This window comes from Ochotona curzoniae, unplaced genomic scaffold (assembly GCF_017591425.1).
Source record: "Ochotona curzoniae isolate NIBS_2020 unplaced genomic scaffold, NIBS_Ocur_1.0 scaffold_4701, whole genome shotgun sequence".
In the NCBI taxonomy this organism is placed as follows: domain Eukaryota; kingdom Metazoa; phylum Chordata; class Mammalia; order Lagomorpha; family Ochotonidae; genus Ochotona; species Ochotona curzoniae.
The window spans coordinates 25,049,652-25,067,147 of NW_024467122.1; positions in this window are offsets into that span (position 1 = coordinate 25,049,652).

The window sequence follows — 17,496 nt, forward strand, 5'->3', positions numbered from 1 at the left end:
ACATTATGAGTTGATCAGGAAAGCTCCATGTACTGTTTGTTGATGACTATAATAAATACTAAACATCAGTTAGGAAATATCCCTGCTCCTTGCTCTTATATGAGGTCTTTGTGAACTCTGTCACAGGATCCTACTGGAGTTTCATGACTCAAGCTCATTTTTTTTTTTTTTGCTAGGTAAACTCACTGCAAGGAGAGACCTGCTTGCTTTATACTACTTCTCTGTTATCTAAAATTTATGTTTATTCCCAGTTTCCTTTTTTATATTTATTTCCTATACTTAAAAATTCCTATCAGGATTTAATGTTTTGAATTAAACTACATGTTCTAGAAAATGCAAATAATAATTGAAAATGAATCTAATTCCAAAGATAAAATAGAATTGTTAGTGATAACAGAGTCCTACAAAACCAGGGAGAAATCCAATTCCATAAATTTGTGAACATCATCTAATATAACATAAGACAAATAAAAATACATTAATGTAAGATCTTAGGTATGGAGAAATTTATTTTTAGTGTAATGAAAATTTGAGAATATGTGGCTTGGAAATACGTAGAAGTTTGACAAATGTGTAACTTTGCTGTTAGTGGATGACTTTTCTGTTTTCGGATGACTTTTCTGTTTTCAGTGCTTTACACCATTGCGTAGAAATAGTATTCCTTAATCATATCGCATGCTATTCAGTTTATTCAAGAAAATAATTAGGACATTGCAGAATGGAATGTTCTTTTAAGCGTTGAAATTTATGAAGTGATTTTAGATACAATGATTAATGTTTTAATTCCAGTTCACTTCATATTTATGTATCCAAATTAGTGAGATTTAAACAGTGAACGGAAAATCATGATGGCTTATACAAACCTTCCACTTTATATATTCATTTAACCTTGCATAGAAGGGTGGAAGAAAAAATTAGGTGGCAATATAGATAAAAAATTCAGTTCTACCAGGGTCAAGTTCTGTTACAAGAATCTATCTTTTTCAGCTACATAGTAGTATTTAACAAGTTGGTATTTTAAAACCTGTTTTTAAAGAATCTGTAGAGATATATTTTGAACTTAGATGCATATCTGTAATTTTTTAAATTCATCGTTTTAATTCCTATCAGTCCCTGTATTGTGCTAGCAATGATTCTGAAAGACTTACATTCAAAAGAGAAAAGTGTGTGGAAAATAAAGCATCTAGTTGTCATCTCTCATATCCTATTGTCATCTGTAATGACTAGGCACTGAAGGATAAGGAATTACTTTACTACAAAAAAAAATCAATAGTAACAGTCTACCTTTTAGAATTGAGAGGACTCTAAGGATATGTGGAGCATAGAAAATTGTCAAATATATTAATATTTTTTCAATGTTACATTTTGAATGAAATGTCACAGTGTAGTAAATGACCACTCTATAAGTTGTACAATTTCCTTCACCTTTGATTTATTAGAAAATAATTGAAGTCACTTTTCTCTGTGACCAATTCTTCTTTTACAGTGAGTATTAAAATGTCATTATATTGTTCACCTGAATAAAAGCAGTTGTCATGCACGTTTACAGCAAGTGCCTGAGAAGAAATGGAACATTTTAGCACCACAGAGAGCCTCATACTCTGTGGACAGCCATAGACCATTAAATTATACAAGCAATTCTAGATCCCTTTCAAAATCTACTATAAATTATATTATTTTGCCTTATTTTTATCACTGTACTGACATTCTAACATATACTTGCTGTAATTTATTTAACATAATGAATTCTAAATTTACTTATTTTTAAATTACTTTACAATATGTGACAATTCTTGAAGAAAATCCAATTTGTCAGTCAACCATTATAATTCATAAAATTAAGTAAATATACGTTAAGGTTTGAAAAGATACTGTACATTTGTCATTGAAAAGAGTTCATGATACTTGAACTATGGTTATGCAACAAGGTGGAGGAATCCACCATGGGGGGAGGGGTATGGGAGGGGTGGGGGGAATCCCCAGCGCCTATAAAACTGTACTACATAATACAATGTAAGCAACAAAAAAAAAAAAAGAAAAGAAAAGAAAAAAAAAAAAAAAGAGTTCATGATTCAAATTACTCTGAAACATGGAGAGATATGGGCCTGAATCAGGATACATAGAACACGAAGTCCATAAGAGGGCACTCAAAGGAAAGCAAACTGGACATATTTTTCTCTTAGGATAAAAATATCATGCCCTATAGACCCGTGAATTCTAATACTTTGTTTTTTAACAGTCCAACTACCTACTTGTGTTATTTTCAAAAAATGTTCCCATACAGTTAATTGCAGTTCTATTTTTATATATCCCTACCATTTTAAGAAATAGTGCATATTACATTGTTAACTGATCCCCAACAATTTGTATAAGAAGGAGAAATAACTATATATGTTATATATTCTAAAAATGCTATTAACTATCTCATTTTTTATGTTTATGGGAATTATTTCATATGCAAGCCACAAAAAGTCTTAATGATACAAAGATCTAAAATATTAAATATAGCAAGTTACTACCCATTGTGAATAAATCCCCAAAATGTTGGCACACACAAGAGTTAGAATGACTTGACAATGTATGTTTTCCACACTGAGATCTTAGACAACTCCAGGACAAAAACAATGCCTAGGATTTACTTTAGGGTAACTGGTGAAACAACAAAAGACAATTGTCAAGACTTTTTAACTGAAATGATTGTCTCTTACTGAACGAAGACAAGGGGAAGGTCAAATCTTGATATTGATAGCTCTGGAGTTACCTTGTTTGTCTATGTTTACTTCAGCGTCTTTCTCTTCATGCTGTAGTTATTCTATTTTCAGATTTGTACCATCACTTAGTGTCAGTGAATATATTTATTTATTTTTTGAATATATTTATTTATATATGATCTCTAGTCCTATCCATGTTGGTACAAAGCACAAGATGTCTTTTTTTCATGTTAGGGTAGTACTCCACTATGGATGTGCACACTTTGGTTGTTTTTGTTTCTTGAGTATTGTGAATAGGGCTACAATAAACGAAACAGTAAAGACATATTTTCAGGAAGGCTAGTTCATTTCCCTTGGATATATAAGCAGTGGTAGAACTGCTAAATCATGCAGTAGTCCTACCAGTTTTTAATGGGACCTTGCTGTTTTCAAGGTTGATTAATGGGTACTAAATTATAGCTAGATAAGAGTAAGAAGTTCTGGGATTTTATTGCAGAGTAGAGTGACTATAAATAATGTTAATGTACTGTGTATTTCTGTATAATAAAACAACTAGAATACACTACTGAATGTTCTTTCCATAAAAATGTTAAATGTTTGAGGATATGGATTTATTTATTCTCATTGGACATTAAGGAATGTATGCATATATCAGAATATCGTGAAGTACCCACTCAAAACCATTAGGAGACAGAAAATGTATGTTAGTGAAATTTAACAAACACTGCTCCCATGTGGCTTCTCTAAAGCACCAGAGTCTAAATAGATGGAACAGTGTTATGAGAAAGAAAGAAGACATATGTCAGACAAAAGGTTAGTTTTTATATATTGTTTGTTGAAACTGTCATATTTTCTGCATACTTATCTGCATTAAAAAGTTACTACAGAGTAAGTGTAATCTGATTGGGACAGGGAAATACAATTCTTCAGTTGATCTTGGCAAAAAAAAAAAAAAAGGAAAGGAAGAATTTTTAACAGTAATAGGCCACTACAGGTTATTTTGATGACTGTTTATATGAAATTTGATAGACTTGGAACACAATCTATACTTGAGAAGTAGTTAATTAAAACCTTAGATAAACCAAATTGTGGAAGGCTTTGAGAATTTCATTAAAGAATTTTACCTGTGATCAGAGATTCATTAACTTATTTCAGCCTGAATGAGAGGTGCCAGTTCTTGGAAAGCAAAACTACTGCAGGAAGATATTTAAAAAAACTATTACCAGAACAGATATTTGGTGCAGTGTTTAAAGGTATCTCCTATCAATGAGCCTCAGGTAAAGTGCAGGCTCTGCTTCCGGTTGGTTTCCTCCTAATGCAGTAGCAGCAGGTGAAGCCGCTGACACTTCAGCCCCTGTCACCAAGTTGTTGGAGTTCAGAGGTCCAGCCATTTGGGAATTGATTGAGTGGACATTAAGAACTCTGTGTCTTGATCTCTCTGCCTTTTGGGGGGTGTAGGGAGTTAGCTAAAAAGAATTAATGTTGAAATAAAATCATGTAATGGGTTAAAAGAGGAAATAGCTTAAAAAATATTAAAATGATAAATTGGTATATTGTTACCAATTTGGTAGCAGTAACCACAGACAACAGCTTTAGTTTGTATATTTGGCTTGAGCAGTTTTGTGGGTGGTTGTTATCATCATGTAAATAGAGCATGTAGGAAGGTGAAATATGGTTTATCCTGTAAGTAGGATGGAATTATAACAGAGGGGAATGTTTAATAAATAACTCTGAAAAGGCAAAATTCTTGAGACATTGCATATAAAAAGACCATAATGGAAAAGATAGAAATACTGAAGATAACAAAATTTCTGGTCAATGTTTAGGAGAATCCATGATTTGCTGTGTAACTCTGCTTCAAGTACCTTACAATGTTGAAAAAAAAAACTAAGTGAATTATTAAAATAAAAATTAGTATATTAGAAGATATGACCAAAATTTTGCAGAAGAAAACTGAAGTGTCATTCCAGAGAGTTGAGTTTACAAAATCAATGCAAAATTAAGTAAAAATGTTTCAAAATCACAAATAAATATCAATTGTTTGATTATTGAAATCTATTGTAAAAATGGTAACTGTGAAATTTCCGTAATTAGCTTGTTTCATCTTTTTTCAGTTGTAATTACTAAAAGTCATTTTTAATTTTAGTATTTTGATCCAATTAGAACAGAGTTAGCAACTTTAAAATATTGGAATTTCAAGTCAGTTTTAATCTCACAGAGATAATGAATACTTTTGATTATAAGCATATTCCATTCACAAGAATATACATGCGGGGCCTGGCGCGATAGCTCAGTGGTTATGGTCCTCACCTTGCACGCGCTGGGATCCCATATGGTCGTCAATTCTAATCCTGGCAGCCCTGCTTCCCATCCAACTCCCTGCTTGTGACCTGGGAAAGCAGTCGAGGACGACCCAAAGCCTTGGGACCCTGCACCCATGTGGGAGACCCGGATAGAAGTTGCAGGCTAATAATGGACTTTTTAAAAATCAACTCAGACAAATATCAATAAAGGTAAAACTTGTTACTTCATCCAATTTACTATAAGGTTTCTGTTCCCATGTACACGTTACTGGTAATATGCACAACAAATTTACAGGTGTCCTCTCTTCCCCTTTACTATATAAGAAAATGTAGGCTTAGCTAGCAAATTACTGTTAAATAAAGGGAAATGATGCCATTTCCAGATCTGTTCATTTCAAATTCAGTTTTTCTTCTACTTTCCTTGAGCAGACTCTTTTCACCTTACAAAAAGGCACAAATTAATGGTGCTAAAATGCATTGCATTTGATTCTAAAGCATAACGTTATACAATTCCTCTTAAATATTGCAACTCACATATGCTGCACAATTTCAGTCCTCTATGAATACTATGCCAAAAGGTTCTTTGCAGCTTTGCCAAATATTTTCTGAAATTATTTTGCCATTTGTTTCTCACAGCACTGAAATAAGTATATTACTTGTACAATTATTGCAGCTTTGTGAAGATACTCTGAAATATGCTCAGCTTGCCCACATTCAAGGAGGTAGAATGTACTAAGGGATTACAATCAGGAATTCTGATTGCAATATCAAGCATATTTCCACCATTAACAACTAGGTTTCTTATTTATTTGAAAGGTAGAGAGAGAGGCAGACAGAGAGGTAGACAGAGACGTCTTTCATCTGCTAGCTAGTTATCCAAATGGCTGAAATGGCTGTAGCTGAGCTGATCCAAAACCAGGAGCCAGGAACTCCATTCTGATCTCTCAAATGATTGGCTAGGGCCTACACACTTGCACCATCTTTCACTGCTTTCCCACATAAATTACCTGGGAGCGATATCAGAAGTGAACAGCTGGCATTAGAACCAATGCCAATATGGGATGCCAGCACCACAAGTGGTGCCTTATCCACAAACACCAGTCCCTATTAGTTATATAACAACATTAAAGAGATGTGATATTTAATGTACTGGTGTCTCATGATTGGGTTAATCATCTTAAGTCTGTACTACACCTCTTATATATCAAAAAGCTAAAAATTTACAGCTATTTATTTTTTAGTTATTATAAATATAACTCTTATTGTGCAGGTGATGGAACTCCTCAAAATCCAATATAGACTTGAAAGATTAGAATCAATACTGCCTTTGAAGAAAACTCTAAGCCATAGTGTTGTATTTTGGTTAGGAAAATGATTTAAAAGATTGGCTGTAAGTCTCATAGGAGGGTCATATTATATAGAGTGGTGATTTCTCAGTATCAATAGCTAATTGCAGTTTTGTTTTTCCTGACAAAAGGCTTCTTCCAAACCACCAAGCACCACTTTTTCACTCTATTTTATCTGTGCACTTCCCACTTTTTACCTTATTCTTTGTGTGTTTATCTCCCACACAAACATTTCATCATTTCAACTACTCTGTTCTGAAAACCAGAGCTGCAGTCCATATAGATGTCGGTCCGTATAGCAAACAAAAAATGTTTTGAGAGGAAAAGGAATGAAATTAAAAATAGTTCAGTATCTCTTACAAAGATATTCCTCTTGACAGTTACTAAAATAGCATAGTATCCATAGCAATAAAATATATGATTGCAAAAACCATCTCAGAGTCAAGATTACATTTTAATACCAAGCACTTTTATCTCTGACAAAGTACATTAACATTTAAATGGAAATCCAGCAGTCATGCTCTATCATATTTGAAGCAGGATATTCTTAAATTAGTTTCCTAACATTATTTTGTTCACTGGACAATATGTATATTTATCTGTGAAGTTTGCATTTGTGTTAACGATGAAAATTTCTGAATTTTACGACTGCACCTCTTTATTCTGAGATGAAAGAATTGTGATAGGATGAAACAATTAGTATATACGTATATATACATCTGTGTTTCTTGATAATTTGTTTTGAAATAGAGTGTAGAAAAATGTTACAGGCTGTAACTGTAATGAATAAGGAGATTAAATTTAATTATTACTACAGTTTTGTATACTTCTGAAAATCCATGTTCAGGTAAAATAGTTTGAATTATACTAAAGTAATTATTTGGAGATTTTTACAAAATTTGCTTTATGGAATGTTTTAAACATTGGTTTTTTTGAAACATTTTCTGGAAAGCCAGTTACTTATATGCAATCTCCTTTTCAATGAATGTTCAAAATGAATATAAATCTGAGTTAATTGTTTACAGCACAAAGCAGTTTCAAGATTGTGTCAACGTGAATCCTTTTCCATTACTTCCATTACTAACTACAATTATTTGGTCAGTGCTAATTTGTATCCCTAGCTGGGGATAAAAGACAGTGTGAGTAAAGCCTCAAAACTGGGTTAGTCCACGTGACAGGGATGCAAAGCTCACCCACTGAAAGAGAAGCACAGAGTTGGAAAATCATCTTAGACCATGTGATCTTAAAATATCTAGGCAATAAATATGGCTACGGTTGCTAGGTTTTTAAAAATTTATTCATTTATTTATTCTTAAATTGTTTTATAAAGTGAGCATACTGATATGCTCACTCTACCCTCTCTCCTGTCTTGACTCCATTCCTTCTCCTTCCTTTCTTATTTACGTATTTAGCTTTTACGATGGCATTTTAGCTATTGTGGATTGAGCTTCAGTAATCATGGGAGTACAGATAAATTTTTTGCGTGCTCATTTCAGCTCCTTTAGTGAATTACCAGGTGTGGAATACTGGGTGATGTGGTAGATCTATTTTCAGAATTCTAAGGAATCTCCGCAGTGTTTTCCATAGTGGCTGTATTTGGCAAATATGTGAGGAAGTATGTATTTCTTAAATGTGGCCACGGTTACTGACTTTTGAAGTTAAGGAATAATGGATAAATGGACTGGTGAGGCAATAACAGCACTAGAAATCACATGTTTGAAAAAGTGTTTGAAACTGTAAACTTCGTAGAACTCTCCAACAACCACATATGAACAAAATTTCCAAATTTGCAAATGTCCATATAAATTAATAAGACATACACACTCACACAAAACTCAGTTTTGGAGTGGGTTTTGTGGATAGAAGATGGTTGAGAGGCCAACCATCCTGAGCTTCCAACTTAGCTTCCTGCTAAGGTGCCTAAGGGGCAACAGACGATGTTCCAAATAAGTGATTTCTTCTCACCATGCAGGAGATCTGTATGGAGGTCCTGGTTCCAGGCCTTTGGATTTTTCTATCCCTGGCTGCTATGAGCAGTTGGAGAGTGAACCAGCTGATGTAATTTTTTTCTTTCTATCCCTTCCTCTGTCACTCCACCTTTTCAAATAGATAAATCATAAAATAGATAAACAACTTATGGGCCAGTCCTGCTGTGTATGTAAAATGCGAGCATCCCATATCAGTGCTGTTCATTTTCTTGCTGCTCCAGGTCTTATCCAGTTGCCCTGCTAATGACCTGAGAAAAGCAACAGAATATAACCAAGTGATTGGCATCTTCTACCCCATGTCCTGGCTTTTGCTGGCACAGCCTTTAGGGAAGTGAACTAGCATATGGAAGATCTCTCTGTCTCTCTGATGCTCAAATAAATAAATAAATAAAATAAAAAATGCTATTAGTCTTGTTGATTGGATTATCTTAATGTAAATCAGAAATAACAAATAAAGGTGGAGAAGAAGATAGTTCTTGAGTCTTAGAGAGCCATTCACTAGCCTGTTACCCTACAGCATGTGGGTTTTATTGATAGACTGATTATTTAAAGGCTTGAGTGATGTCACCCATCTGCTGTTTACTTACCAAATGCCCAAAACAACTGGGACTTGGCCTGGATCAATCTTGGATCTAGGACCTCATTTAGGATTTCCCATGTGGTTGGCATGAATTCTATCACTTTAGTAATCTTCCTCCGTGCATGAATTTATGGACAGTTAAGTGTAATTAGCCAAGCACAGTAAAACAATCACATTCATATAGAATCTAAAGAAGTTGATCTTACAGAAGCTAAGCATACATGTTGATTATGATGTGTTGGGGAAAGGGGACTTGGAGGGGAGGAAGGTATGTGGGAAGGTTGGTTAATGGACACAAACTGTACTCTAGTGCAAGACATCCTGGTGTTTGGTTGCATTCAAAGGTGACTATCGATAGTAAATATCCTTATCCCTCTGTTGAAAAACAAAAAACAGAAGACAAACCTTGAATGTTTTCACCATAAAAAAATGGACATTACACATGATATCTTGTAATTGTGTACAATTTTGTGTGTCAGTTAATTTAAAAAATATATTGTTTGTTTGACAGTCAAATTTACAGTGACAAGTGACAGATCTTCCTTTTGCTGGTTCACTCCCAAAGTAGCTATCATGGCCACAGTTGAGCTGATTTAAAACCAGGAGTCATGAAGGAGCATTTTTGGGGTCTCCTACATGGGTGCAGGGTCCCAAGGTTTTGGGCCATCCTTTATTGCTTTCCCAGGCCACAGGCAGGGAGCTAAAAAGGAAGTAAACAGCTAGGACACAAACTGGTGCTCATATGGGATCATGGTGGTTGCAAGGCAAGTCTTATACCATTAGGCTGTTACACAGGGTCTGGTTTATTTTTGTGTTTAATTGAAATTTAATGACAAATAGAAACAAACACAGGGAAGCGGAGTTACTCAAGAATGAAGTTGTATTTTACTGCCAAGTTAAGAAAATTAATATCCAAATGTTAAGAGGATGATGAGAATATGAATTATAGTGGAATTTAATGGGTATAATTATTTTGTGAATTAATCCATAAATTAAGATTGTAGAAAATATGCATATTTCTTCTAGGTTTATGAACACAATCATGTTCAATAACCATTTATTTTATTTCCCTATTATATTTATCCCATCTCAAACTTGAACTTGCATCAGAAACAATTGAAATACATGTTTATGACTCTGTTCTAGAATCTCAGATTCTGGGGTCTGGAGTAGGTCTGACAACATATTTCAAATCTTCCACCATATTGCAGCTTCTGCGGGTCACATTTGGAGAATCACGAGTATGAAGAAGTGATATAGCTACATGATTTTAATTGATTTTTGATCTTATATAAAGCTGAGATATGGGAAATGTGAGGGCTGAATATCCCCCATAGTTTACAATTCTTCTAAATAATTTGCACACATTAATTGTCCATCAAGTTGGTTATAAATCAGTTATTTAAATATTGATGAGGCATATTTTCTCACTGCTCTTCTCAGCTAGGAGCCAGCTGAGAACTGTAAGCAAATCATTTTGTCACTCAATGTGGAGTGTGTATTACTTTCTCTCTCTCACTGTAATGACCTCAAATGATTTCCTGTAAAACTTTGCTGCTTCACTTAGATGGGAATAGCAGCAGCTCAGGTCATCTGTCAAGCTAGTGCTCTGTGTTAGCAGCTTCTAAAATGATAAAAGGTGGTTCTTGCATGCCCTAGCCCTCAGAAACCACAAAGTCGTCACCATTGTCAACCTGGGTCATAAAGCACAGGAAATCTTCATGAGCCTTCTTATCCCTGCCAAGCCTAGCATCAGAGACAGGAGGATAGAAGGGTGGCTTAGCTGCACATGGCAGGTAAATATGTCTCTCAATATAAAAGCTCATGCAATACAACAACCCACATTATAACCACAGTGATTATATTATCACCGTCATGATTTCTAAAACTAGAGTTTATGTCAGCCAAATGTTGTCAGGGATAACTCACATATACAAAATGCATTTTCAAATTGGAAACACTCCTTTAGACATGAACCATTTCACTTGGATAAAAATAGTAAAGATAAAACTGAAGATCCTCACTTATGTCATAGATCTCTTTCTATAATACAGGCTTGCTTTTGAATTTGCAACACATTGCATTTGGTAAATTTTCTTAATCAACAAAAACTGAATGTAGTTGTGACTTTACAATTTTATAAAAATGTTGTTTACAGCATTTAAAAAAAATGTTCCCTTCATTTCAAACCAGTTATGAGAAAACAAGCTTGAGGATTTTTTGTTGAATGCCATGGAGAACACGTATGCTTATGTTTTGAAAACATGAAGAACATGTTTTTTAAACCAAGTGGGAGAATAACAATAAAATAATATGCAAAAACAAAATCAAAGGACTCCCGATGTCACAAATAGTTTTGGAAAGGATGTGAATTACCAGGTTTAAAGAGTAAAAGACTTGGATTAGAAATACAATTTATGAGATTTTTCCTGTATTTTTACAATGGTCCAGTGTAGCTTGAATCTCTTTTCTCTTATTTTTAGTTTCTTTTCTGAACTAAAATTATCAGTTTATGTGGCTATATTTTGTAAGTTTACAACATTTTATTTGGTAGTGATGATGATTAGTTTTAATTAGCATGGTTTCTATTATAATTTTTTATGAGGTCATTCTTATTATTTTAAAGATATAATTCTTAAATTTATTGAAGGGTGATTCACTAGGTGTTTTCATTTGTGAAAGAAAGTTTTCTCTCCAGTTTTTTCAGTTGTGGGCATTACACACTTCTGTTTCATTTGAAAGGTCAAAGTTCACACCTCTAATGGTTGCAAAAAAAAAAAAAAAAAAAAAAAACGGACTGGGCCAAAATGAAATCACAGTGGGAACTCCTTTCTGATGTCCTGTTGAGTGGCAGGGACCCAAGTGCACGTGCCAAATTCTGCTTCTTTCCCATATGCTTTAGCAGAGAGCTGGAGGTAGGCATATGTTGTCATTCTAGTAAGGGAAAGATTGTGTCACCAGTGAATGGTATATCAAAAGGGGTATGCTAAGTTATGCTGTATTAACAAATGGTTCCTTCACTATAGTGGATTGACAGTTTTTACTTGCCGTATTATCCATTTGGCATTTGGGTTTATTCTGTAAAGTCCTGTCTCTTTGGAACTTACTGGGACAGCAGTCACTGTTCAGGCTTTTATAGATCGTCACATAAACAAAGTAAGCATTAGAGTCTCCTAGGGTAACAAGTACATGCTCTCCTTTCTACAAATCCGATCTGCCTTTCCAATAAATGTAAATAATAAATCTTTTAAAAATGAAGTTAAAGAGAGAGAGATGTCTTCCATTCACTAGTTAAAGCCCCAAATGGCTGTAGTGGTCAGATCTGAGCAAGTCTGAAGCTGGAAGCCAGGAGCTTCTTTCAAATCTCCCACGTGGGTGCAGCTTGGCAATACTCTGTTACTTTCCCAGGCTGCTAACTTGGAGCTGGAATGAACTGGAGCAGCCAGGATGCAAACCAGCACCCATGTGGGATGCTGGTGCCACAGACAAAGGGTTAACTTGCTAAACCACTGCAGTGGTCCAATTTAATTTCATTTTTTTATGGCTAATTAGCATTCAATCATGAAAGTAAGAACATCTGGGTTGATTTGGTGCCTTACCATTGTGGGAATTAAGCTGCTATACATGATAACTCTAAATACTGGTTTCTTTGAGTTGCAAAGAGTAGGATGACTGGTTCAAATAGTAGACCAATTTTCAGATTCCTTAGGAAACTACATACTGTCTCCCATAATGATTGTAACAGTTTACATCTGCACCAACAGTGATTTAGGGCACCTGTTTCTGATCATCAGGGCCACAATTCGTTATTTTATGTTATGTTATTTTTGGTTGGTAGTCATTCTAACTGGATGAGATGGGATATCATTGTGACTTTTATTTTCATGTCCTTTAGGGTTAGTAATCCTGAGCACCTTTTCATGAGTTTATTATCTGCTTTTATTTCATCTTTTGAAAAATATGCCTGTTCGTAACCTTAGACCATTTATAAACTGGATTGTTTACTTTAGCGTTGAGTTTCTTGAATTCTTTATGTTTCAAATATAGATTTTTTTTTTTACAGATGTATAGCTTGCAAGTATTTCTCCCATTCTGTTTGTTGCCTCTTTACTTTTTTAAAAGAAGAAATATATATATTTTTAATTAATTACACTGCATTATGTGACACAGTTTCATAGTCTCTGGGAATCCCCCAACCCCTCCCCACATGCTCCCCCCAAGATGGATTCCTCCACCTTGTTGCTATATTACATTTCAAATTCAGTCAAGATTCTTTCATTGCAAGAATATACCAAGCATGGAGTCCAGCATCTTATTGTCCAGGTAAATTTAACAGTTTCTTTGGGAGACCATCTCTGGTCTGAAGGCAGAGCTGGGAGAATATCGTCCCGACAAATTAGAAGCCCCAGCATAACATCAATGACAATTTATAACGTTATGGAATTAATTGACATGGCATTGAGTGACCAATATGTTTAAAAAAAATGCAAGTTCTTAACCATATCCTGTGACTACTACACTGACATTTCAGTTTTACTTATACACAGAGCCGGCTGCTATACACCTTAAAATGGGTATAGGGTACCTCTCAGCTGTCTCATGTCTATTTTCATTTTAGTATTTAGCAGTTTATAGTGTTGAAGCATAATCAGTACGGGCACCAAGGACTACATCCCGTCTGCCAAAGAGATCACGGGGAATTGGAGTGCCTTCGGAGGCCGAGAACTCTGAGGTCATCCACCCCCTTTTGGATCTACCACATGGGATGGAAGAAACCAAAATCCTTCCTCGCAGGACCCAAGGTCATCGGAACAACAGCCAGGAACCCTGAGCGGTCCTCGGAAACAGAAGAACAGTAAACTTCCTTCAGGACTAGGGAGTGGAGCTTTCTCTGGTCCTTACTTAATTCCAACTTTGAAGCCCCACCCTCTCTTGCAATGACCATCAGGGTCACTCCAGAGCCCCCTCCCCCAAAGGCACGTTTGCGAGTGCGTACACACACACACACACACACACACACACGCACACGCACACGCACACGCACACGCGCACACATTAGAATAGATAGGCAGAGAACAACAAGGAAAGCTTAGAACCAGACAGGAAATGGTCAGCAAGGACTCACACATACCTTACTAGGTAGGACACAAAGATCATTTACTCGTCACTAAGATATTGAAGATTTCTCTGCACACCCCTCCTAAAACTGTTCTGCACTTCAATTGTTGACATATGTCTTATTAGAGATATAACCCAGTTTAGACTATCCTAAAATCTGCCAAGTTCAGCAAAATTATGCCTCTGTATTAAGTATCCTTTGCAGTGCAGAAGCTGCTTAGTTTGATGTGATTATATTTATCTATTTTTGTTTTTATTGACTGTGTTTCTGGGGTCTTCTCTAAGAATGTTTTGCCTCTGCTATTATCTCCAGGCATTTCCCTAATGCAGTTTGCTGGTTTCAGTCTTGGATTTAGGGTCTTGATCCATTTTGAATTACTTCTTTCTATAGGGTGTGAAGTATGGATCTTGATTATTCTTCTGTTCAGGCTTCTGGTGGTCCAATTTTCCCAGCACTATTTTTTTTTTTTATTGTTGCTTACATTGTATTATGTAGTACAGTTTTATAGGCGCTGGGGATTCCCCCCACCCCTCCCATACCCCTCCCCCCATGGTGGATTCCTCCACCTTGTTGCATAACCATAGTTCAAGTTCAGTTGAGATTCATTGCTTGCAAACACATGCCTAGCATAAAGTTCAGCGTCTTATTGTCCAGATAAGTTCGGTGGCCTCTTGGGGAGACCTTCTATGGTCTGAAGGTAGAGCTAACAGAGTAAAGATCCGGTCAGTTAAAAGCCCCAACAAGGCCTCAGTATCAATATACAACATTATGGAATTAATTGACATAGTATTGGGTAAACAATATGTTAAAAATAATGCAAGTTCCATTCTTCGAAACATGTGGGTTGAGACAGTATCAATGACAGGTTCAAAAAAATAATAAACAACCAAACAAAAAATTACAGGTTAAATCAAGGCAAACATGTGGTATCTAACCTTTTGGGATTCGCTCATTTCCCTTAGCATTATAGTTTCCAGTTGTGCCCATTTAGCCACAAAGAACTGCATTTTGTTTTTTTTAATAGCTGAGTAGTATTCCATGGAGTAGATGAACCAAAGCTTTCTTATCCAATCTTCTGCTGATGGGCATTTCGGTTGCTTCCATGTTTTTGCAATTACTGATTGTGCTGCAATGAACATCCCAGCACTATTTTTGAAAGAGACTAGCCTTTCTCCAGAGAATTATTGTGCCTTTTTTCTGTCAAAGATTAATTGGTTGTAGAGATGTGAATTTGATTCTGAGGTTTCTTACATGTTCATTGGTCTACATTTCCATTTTATGCCTGAACTAGAGTGGTTTCATTAGAACTTTACTATAACATGTCTTGAAATCTAGTATTTTAACAACTTCAACTTTTATTGTTAAATATTACTTTAGCCATTAGGCATTTCTGTAACTTTGCCTTTCTAGAATCTGTTTAAATATTAATAAATAAGTATTTCAAAATGTCTTAAAATGCAATTGTTCCATACTTGCATATGTTAAAGAAAATTATCTTTGTGTATCATGACTGCATTGACTTATTCCTGCAGTGGTTTCTGCTTTTCGTATTTTTTTTTAATTTGGGGGGAGGATAGTGTTAGTTCCTTGGATGTTTCTCTTGGTAGTGATAATGATCAGAAATCATTTCATCTGCAAAACAGAAATAAAATTATGTCTTGTCCTTTTTAATTTCTTAGGACTTTAGTATTATGTTTATTAAGAGTTGGGAGATAGAATAGCATAGCAGTTTTTTTCCCCTGATTTTAGAAAGAAGCCTCTGTTTTCCCACCTGATTGTAGCTATAGGATTTTAGTACATGGCATTTGTATTCATGCTGGTACGTCTGTTGTCATGAACGGGGATTGTGTTAATGCTTTTTCTGCCCTAAAGTAGTATGCTCACATAAATGTTCTTTAGTGTGCATTTCATGTATTGATTTTTGAATTTTGAAACAGAGTTCATTAATGGAATTAGTCATGCTTAGCTTTGGCGCATAACACTTCATGTTTTTAAAATTTTTACTAAATGTGTCTTATTTTTATGTCCTGTATCCAAATTTAAGTGATGATTCCTCCTGTAATCTTTGTTTTTGAAAAGGTTCAGAAAAATAAAGTTATTTTCAAGTTGTAACTTTTTGTTGTAACCATGAACGTAAGGATCTTAAAGCTTCTTATATTGAGCTAAAATTATAAATGTATCTAATACCTTATCCAGGAAAAAAATGGACAAATTCATGAATAATTATGCCCAACTTAAACAAATGAGACTGTAAGATATTTACACAATAGTTATGATAATAATTTTTCCAACTTTTCCATTCTCACAAGATTTATTGGAAGAAACTTGATTGCCTTTGTTGTTTGTGTTAATTCTATAGTGTTTATCATTTCTGTTTAGAAAATTATATTTAGGTAGCTGATATCCTTTAAGTATGACCAAGAAAACCAATTAGTAATGCTAGCAACAACAATAAAAATCTATCATTATCGAAGTATTGATAGATTTCAAGCAATCAAGTTTTCTCCTCAGTTCATGCTCAGTCATGTCGTTAGTAATGTAAGTAAACAGGCAAACCATAATTCTCAGATCCCTTTTTCTAATCATAGAAAAGGAACGATTATTCCAGCATACCTGTGTCAAATCACTAATAGCAGGATCTAGAGATATGGGATCATAATGTTGTAGAACCACATCTATCTGGCAGATGCTAAACTACATTCACTCCTAGTGGTGGATACTGACAGGGAAAGGATTGAAAAGAAAATGTATTATCAGTTGACAACCTGTCAAGCATCCTCAGTTACATTAAATATATTCTGCATGTGTGTGTGTGATATAATTTTAAATAACCTTGATATTGCTAATAAAAAAGAGCATGATAAATAACATATTTTGTTTCTAAAGAAAGTGAGAAGCCAATAAGTTATTTTTGTTTCTGAAACTCAGATAGAGAATAATATCACATACTTCAATCCAGGCAAGATAAAGCCTCTGTGAAGTGATATTTAAATATTTGCTTCTGTTCCACACATGCAGAAAAAGATTGGCTTAGGATTATTTATTTTTTTATAAATTTATACTGTATGTGTAGTATTTTAATGCGTAGAAAAAATGTATTAATGATGTATGAATATTTGGGAAAATATCCAAAGAACAATGATTACAGATGCACAGAAGTGATAACATTGGTGGTATATTGGTAAGCATGGCCGCTTTCCTAAGATGCATAGAGATAAAGTCATGGTAGGGCTATCTAAGAAATGATGGCCAGGAAAGGAAAGGAGAGAAGCAGAGAGGAGAGGAGAGGAAAAAAGAGAAGAGAATGGGAGGGAAGGAGAGGGGAAAAAAAAGAGGAGGGGAGGGGAGAGGAAAAATGAGACCTGAAGAGAAAAGAAGAGAGGAAGAGGAGATAAGATTACAAGAGAGGAAAGAAGGTAAGGAGAGGAGAAGGAAGAAAAAGGAAATAC